The following is a 7,500-nucleotide window of genomic DNA, read 5'->3' as shown; positions in this document are numbered from 1 at the left end:
AGTGGTAGCTAGCTACCCCTCCCCCCCACCCCCCTCACACACAGATGAATGCTCACTTTCACTTTTGGCTCGGACTGTGACAGACTTCTCTGTCTTGGTCCTCTCTTGGCAGCCATTGTTTGTTTTGTCTTTACTTAATCGCTTACTTTTCATTTACTCAATATATATGTAAACATGTTTTCATGTTTGTATATATATTTGAGTATAGAAATCAGTAAGTTCCTTTTCAGAATTGTGTGTGTAGTGTACGATATCTACATGGAGTCCTCGGCAGTTAGGCCACCACGGCGTAATTTTATGGGTGGCGATCGAGTTTGACTTATGTCTTTCTCTCTCTCTCTCTCTTGAGGTCGTTCACCCTTTTACTACGTGTTACTACGCCCTTGTAGCTTCCTTTCCGTGTGGGGTGGTTGCTACGCCGTACGTTTGTCTCAATTAGTTTATGAATCTAATTGTAGTTTTTTTTTTTTTTCAGCTTGTAGAACGATTCCTTTTGGGGTTTTCGTTCTTTCTTTAGTGTTCATTCATTTTTAAATTACATAATTACATAGTTACATAATTATAATTGTTATAATTCTGTTTTGGTTACAGCTCTCCTTCCGTGAGTGTAAGTGGTTGTGAGGGCACGTGCCTGTTGTGTAATTCTTGTTTCCTTTACCTCGGGATTCCTCTTCGGAGCCTTCCCGGGGGAATGAATGTGTACTAATGTTTTTTGTTTTATTTTTTTACAGTTACCGATCTAGTTCGTTTCTGTAATATGGCAACGGTGTGAGCTGTCTTGTTGAGTCCTGGGGATTCGGCTGTTGCTGCCTCCCCCCTTGTATTTTCGTCAGGGGCGTGTCTCCTTCTACTGGAAGTACTCCCGTGACGACGGACAGCTCTCCAGTTCATTTTAGAACTCTCAGGAGGCTTGCCTCCTTGGGCGGGTAACTTTCCTTCCGAGGGAAGTTTTTCCTGTCCAGGCTTGAGTTTTTTCCCTTTTGGGGGGTTCTTCTCTTGCCTTTTTTTCGTGCGACTATGCTCTTGGTGCTGAGCGATCACACCTGCAGTTTCGCTCAAGGGGCTGGGCAACTGCAGGAGCTCCTCTTCGGAGGATTGCTCCTTTTAGGTCACTGGCTGACCAGTCTCTTCTACGAAGTGTTTCTCTTTCGTTCGCGAGAGAGTACACTCATAGAGACTCCTCTTCGGAGGATTCTTCTGTTGCTGTTGCTGTTGGCCTCCCTCGCCGTAAGGCCCACTGTCCGCCTCGTCGTAAGGGCCTCTCATCTCCTTATAAGGGTGCTAAGAGGCGCCTTTTTGAATCTCCGTTTGCAGCCTACAAATCCTTTTTCTTGATCTTCCGCCTTGGTGCAGATGGACAGCAGTCTGATCTCGTCTTCCGACGGGCAACGGTCTTCCCGACGGACAACGGTCTTCCGACGAACATCAGTCTCCCGGCTGACAGACAACGGTCTTCCGACGGTCATCAGTCTCCCGACGAACAACGATCCCTTCGGGGCAAAGGGTTGCCTCCCACGGGGGTTCTTCCCTTGCGTGTCAGGGTTCCCCTGCGCGCCCTTCTGCTGTGTTCTCTCCTGCTCAGTGTTAGCGCACAGGCGCTCTCCTGCTCAGCACTCTCCTGTTCGTCAGTGCTCTCATGATGATCATCCCTGCTGTTCCTGTTGGTTCCTGTTACGCGCCCTGTGCGCCCACGTTCGCCCTCGCAATCTAGAACTTCGGTTCAGGTCGGGGTCAAGGACTTTTCTTCTATGCGCAGGCTTCCACGCGTTGCCTTTTGCTCGTCAGCGATCATCAGCTCGCCAGCGATCACCTGTCTCTCGGCGATCTCCGGATCGCCCGCGTGTGTTACAGCCGGCACGCCAACGTTCTCCAACACTTCTGAAGGAACATGGTTCGCCAGCTACTAGCTCACCTCGCATGCTGCTCGCCATCGCGCGATCGCTCACCTGCGGATGCTGCTCGCCATCGCGCGACCGCCCACCTGCGGATGCTGCTCGCCATCGCGCGACCGCCCACCTGCGGATGCTGCTCGCCATCGCGCGACCGCCCACCTGCGGATGCTGATCGCCATCGCCCGACCGCCCACCTGCGGATGCTGATCGCCATCGCGCGACCGGCCCCCTGCGCATGCTGATCGCCATCGCGCGACCGCCCACCTGCGCATGCTGATCGCCATCGCGCGACCTCCCACCTGTGCATGCTGATCACCATCGAGCGATCGCCCACCTGCGCATGCTGCTCGCCATCGCTCACCTTCGCATGCTGCTCGCCATCGCGCGATTGCTCACCTGCGCGTGCTGCTCACCATCGCGTCGGCATGCCACAACGCTCCCTCGCCAACCTGCGCGCTAGCGCTCACCAGCTCACCACCGATCGCCTGTTGATCCATATCGCCAGCGGTCTTCCTCGCCCACGCGGCAGCGCGTTTCCTCGCCATCGCGCTAACGCTTGCGTTCGCCGCCTCGGACTCGCGCTCATTCACCTGCCCACCCTCACGACCGCTCGCCCGCGCGACCGTTCGCCTGCGTGCCCGCGCTGCCGTTCGCCTGTGTGCCCGCGCTACCGTTCGCCTGCGCGCCCCGCGCGACCGTTCGCCTGTGCTCCCGCGCGACTGTTCGCCTGCGCGCCCGCGTGACTGTTCGCCTGCGCGACCGTTCGCCTGCGCGACCTCTCGCCTGCGCGACTGCTTGCCTGTGCGCCCGCACAATCATTCGCCTGCGCGCCCACATACCCACGTGCCAGCACGTTTACGCTCATGCGCGTCCGCGCCCTTGCTCTCCAATGTTCGCCCGCGCGCGAACCAACGGTTTTCCATCGCGCGGACGGACGGTGTTCCGTCGCGCGAACCGACAGTGTTCCGTCGCGAGGACCGACGGTGTACCGTTGCGCGAACCGACGGTGTTCCGTCGCACGCCGTCGCGCGAACCGACAGTGTTCAGTCGCTCGAACCTACAGTGTTTCTTCGCACAAACGTCGGCTTATTTCTTGCAGTATCCATTGCTCGTCTATGGGTTATCGCTCGCCGACCACTAGCTCTCGCCCTTCCTACCACGCTCGCCTTCCTTCTGCGCTCCTTCGCTCACCTTCGTTTGCGTTCCTGCGTTACCGCGCATGGGCGCTTCCACGTTCGCCCACGCGCAAATCTTTGAATTACCATCGCGCGAGCTCCAGGGCGATTGCGACCACGATTCCCAATGGGGTTTTCGCAGCATGGCCAGCCTGGCGAGTTCTTCTGGAGCGTATTTCCAGAACACGGCCTCACCCCGTAAACGCAGAGCATGGCACTTGCAAGAATAGGAGAAACTTCAGGGAGATCTGAGCAACACTCCTCTTTCCAGAACCTGGGTTAGCCCTACCCCGTCATTCCCTGGAAGGATTTTTGGCGGGGGGGCTTCCCGTTCGAGATTTCTCCTTCGGACAAGGGGTGACTGCTTACCCCTTCCTCTGGGGGCTTACCAGGTCCTTTCCCTCCTTGGTTACGGCCCGAGGTTTGGTTCATGGAAGCTACAGGAAGATCATGGGTACTTTCCTCTTCTCGAGCTCAGGCACCTTGGCCTTTCGTCGTTAAGTATCTAACTTGCGGACAAGTTGTACCATCTGGACGCGCTGACTGAGGGCTTCCTTCGGGTGTCTCATCTGTGGAGGTCGACGACCTCAGACACCCTTCCATCCTTGAGAAGAGTTTGTTTGTGCCCAAGGACAGAGACTTAGACAGCGGCTGTGCGGAGGAAATCGACTTCCATTTTCACTCCTCCAAGGCGCTTTCTTCCAGACTCTGCAGGGCTCCAGCGCCCTTTTCTTTCAACCACGTCGGCCTAAGTTATCGGCTACGACAACTGGGACAAGGTGTCCAATTGCAGTTTCCTCCTGTCAGGAACAGATGGCACGGGAGGCTCCCCCGGGGGGCATAGTCCTAAAAGGAGCGGCAGAGTTCACGAACTCTAGGATTGCAGGTTTTTCGCTGGGAGGATGCTTAAGGTTACTCATCCGAATGACAGCTTCCCGATGCCCATTCCCGCACAATCTCTGTGATCAGCCAAGGATATCGCGCCTGCCGTCTCTGTCAGCGAATTCAGTGTCTCTGAACCTCTATGCCATAGCGTCAGCAAGAGTTGCCCGGTTGGGCAGAATGATCCATACCTTAGGAGAAGGTCTTCCATAGGATCATCGACAGCTTCACCCCCGGCCTCTTCAGTCGATCCTTTCTTGTAAGGAAGGATCTGAGAGGAGAGTTCTGTAGTCGACCTCTCAGCCCTGATCAAGTTTGTCGAACAAACTTTGGCCAGCGTAGAACAGCAGAATCGATCAGACTGGTAACGAGGCGACAGGACTCCTTAAACCCTGGATCGGAAGGACGGGTACTTTCAGTTTCCATTCCATCCATCTTCCAGGGAGCTCGTCGAATTCAGCCTAGACTGCAAGTATTCCTACTTATGATGCAGTGTGGCTATCCCGCCGTGGCATAGCAGGTTTTTTTCCCCAGAGAACTCTCCCTGCCTTCCTCATGGCCGCTCAGGTGCAGGCTTCTGCCTCCTCTGCTGTTTGGAGGGCTGGTCAACTCCGGTAGGCTCGGGTTCGACCTTCTTCAGCGCCGGGACAAGCTTCCGGATGCTTACCATGAGTGTGGGTTCATGGTATTTTGCTTGGAGCCTTCTCTTCTTCTGCCTCAACATCTGGAGTATCTGGCCATGATATTGAGTCAACGGCCTTACCACGTTGAAACCCCGCTTCTCGTCCGTCCAGCGAGGTTAAGCAACGTCGGTTCTGGTCGGTACTTGGATGGGTGACCACCTGGGGACGCCAGATTCTGTTACCACATCCTCCGAGCCTTCCTTTCAGTTGACTGTGGCAAGACTGAGGAGAGTTGCAGTACCTGTTCTTAGTCAAGCAGAGCTTTCAGCCCTACCTTGGAACGTTTCCTAGTTCTCCTTTCCTCATTGACCCGTCTATAGTCCGAACGGTCGCCTCAGGATAAGTTTCATGTGGGGCGGTCCAAGTTCCGGTGGCTTCAGGCAATGTTTAACCGGACTTCCTGGCCCCTATGGGACCAGCGGAACTATTAGACCTGCAATGGGTGTTGACTTATGGAGCCTCTTGATGGTAGTGGATATTCTCTTCCTTTCCCCACATTCTTGATGCTGTTCTCGGACTCGTCAAAGGAAAGGGGGGGGGGCATGTTCCGGTCCAGGCCTATGGTCAAGACCTGAAGGATACCTCTCCATCATTCAGGCAGGCTTAGGGGCCTTAGTCTGGCCCCTCTACAGATCCTACAGCTCCTGCCGAGTCGCCCCATGCGCGTCGACTTCATGATTCTGGCGTATTCTAACCAGCAGGGGACGCATTTTCACACCTTCACATCTTGCAGTAGAGATACCGGGATGATTGAGATTCTCTCAATACCACCATCGGCTCTCTCATTCCAGGCAGAGGAACGTTCTCTCCGACTATCCGAGCAGAGCCTCGTAGAGAGAGTGTACCTGGGGGTCTTTGACCTTGGGTAACCAGCAAGTCCTGGTCTAGGGGACCTGATCGCGACAGCTTGGAACCTCAAGCTTCCGCTGTTCTTCCCCCCAGTCTCAGACCCCGAGACTCTGGCAAGATGCATTCCGGTGATGGTGGGACAACTTCGACGCCTGCGTCTTCCCTCCTTTTTGTCTGTGGACAATGGGTCTCAACAAGACCAGGTTGTCTGTCAACCTTTCAATGGGAGAGCTCCACTGGGACTATGCGCAGAACGGTTTCTGGACCCTCTGCTTCCCCTCACAGAACTCCCGGGAGAGCTTCTCCCACGGCGCAGACTACTCAAGCAACCACACTGCGACATCTCTCCCGAACCAGGGCGTCGCTTCGGCTTCATGCCTGGAGACACTACGCCTCCTCCTCAAGAAGAGACAACCCGCTACAGTCGCGGTACGGAGGTCGCGTCATCTGCGATAGTCATCCACAGGGGTCTTCCAGGCAAAGTGAAGAGTCTAAGGTGGTTGGTGCCGTGGGAGATATACCTCTTCCCTTGAGGCCTCTTCTCCAGCAATAACGGTCATATTGCCTTTCGGCGGGAGGAAACTCCTTTCCGCTCTCGGCAATGAAGCCTGTCGCTCAGCCTTTCCCTGACCTTCAGGCTTAAAGGAATAACTTTTTCCTGCCTGCTGGATCTATCCCCGCTCATGCGAAGCTACGATCGTCCCTGCCCTAGTCGGAGGAAGACCTCCAACTTGGAGCATGGCTCGGACTTTTAGTCCTTTAAGAGATCTTCTCAAGACTCTTTACGACAGGCCTCGGATTATATTCCGCCTTAGGTTTCCTGCTCACTCTGGCCACGGCCAGTGTGTAAGCAATCTTCTTGGTCTCTTACGACTCCCCCCTTTCTAAGGAAGAGGGGAAGGCAACATTCAGGTTCGCTCCTGAGTTGTTGGCTAGACTCAGAATCTGGGGTCCCGGTCCTTCGGTCCAATTCATTCAAGATTTCGAGTCTCCATTCTGTATCTGATGTCCCAAGACCTTCTCTTTCTTGCCAGTAAAGGAATCGATAGGTTAGCGCTGGGAACAGCTGCAGTTTGTCCTCAGTTGCAGCCAATTTGGGAGCACAAGGAGGACACGGGGGAGAGTCACCAGTATACCTCTTCAGCCCGGACTCAAGGACATTCATCTCGACCTGTCTCCAGACCCTCCCCCGTCACGTCGCCCTACAGCACGATGTTGGATACATCGCAACGTCCCTCGCCTTCGAGTAATACTACTCTGTGACGCAGGTGCTACAAGCTGGAGTCTGGAAGCGTTTAATGACCTTCGCAGCCCGCTTCCTGCAGGGCGTGACCCACAGGAGTCACGATACGTTTTCTATCGCTCTGTGGTGGCTACACAACAGCTGGTCTAACCTCAGGCTCCTTTTTGGACAGGTAGCAGAAGGTTGAGGGCATTGTTATCAGGTTTTAGTCTGCATGAACGAAAGAAGTATGTCTGGCTCTTATTTCTTTCTTCATCATCCCCTCTACGGGGAAGCAGCATCCTGGTCTCTGCATAGCTGACCTCGAACCTCTGCAGGTAAACCATGCTTCCTTGTGTTCCGAGTGTTGAGTCAATACTGTCGCATCCCCCATACCCTGACGAGGTGGTATTGGGAACGTCCTAACCCAGAGTTCCTTCTGGAACTCCAGGTCAACTGCCTAGGACGGGTCACACTTCTTCCTTCACACACAAGCTTACGTAGGCCACATGGTTCCTTGCGGAGCAAGGAACTTGTGAGGTGCAGGGACTCCTTTTCTCGAGTGCGACTCACTCGGATTCTGAGTCCCCGGGTAAAGCCAAAGCCAGTATGGCTGGGGACTTTCCACCCTACCTAAGGGGTAAGTCACCCTCTGTAAATAGCATGGTTTGTATTTCGGTTTCGGAACAAATGACAAATTCGAAGATAATTTGTATTTTTCCTAACCATACAAACCTTAGCTATTTACACATATTTGCCCACCAGCCCTGTCCCCCAAGACAAGTCCTACCTCTAAG

At 54.5% G+C, this 7,500-nt stretch overlaps 1 protein-coding gene across 2 annotated transcripts in view; it reads left to right on the top strand.

Annotated features, from left to right (window-relative positions):
- LOC137621252 (uncharacterized) overlaps nt 1–7,500 on the top strand; it is a 29,412-nt gene that overhangs the window by 14,344 nt on the left and 7,568 nt on the right. The gene's annotated exons all lie outside the window — the stretch shown is intronic.

The sequence above is a fragment of the Palaemon carinicauda genome, chromosome 27 (genome assembly GCF_036898095.1).
Source record: "Palaemon carinicauda isolate YSFRI2023 chromosome 27, ASM3689809v2, whole genome shotgun sequence".
Classification (NCBI taxonomy): Eukaryota; Metazoa; Arthropoda; class Malacostraca; order Decapoda; family Palaemonidae; genus Palaemon; species Palaemon carinicauda.
Note: the sequence above shows the minus strand (reverse complement) of the source record. Positions and strands in the feature narration are given on the sequence as shown.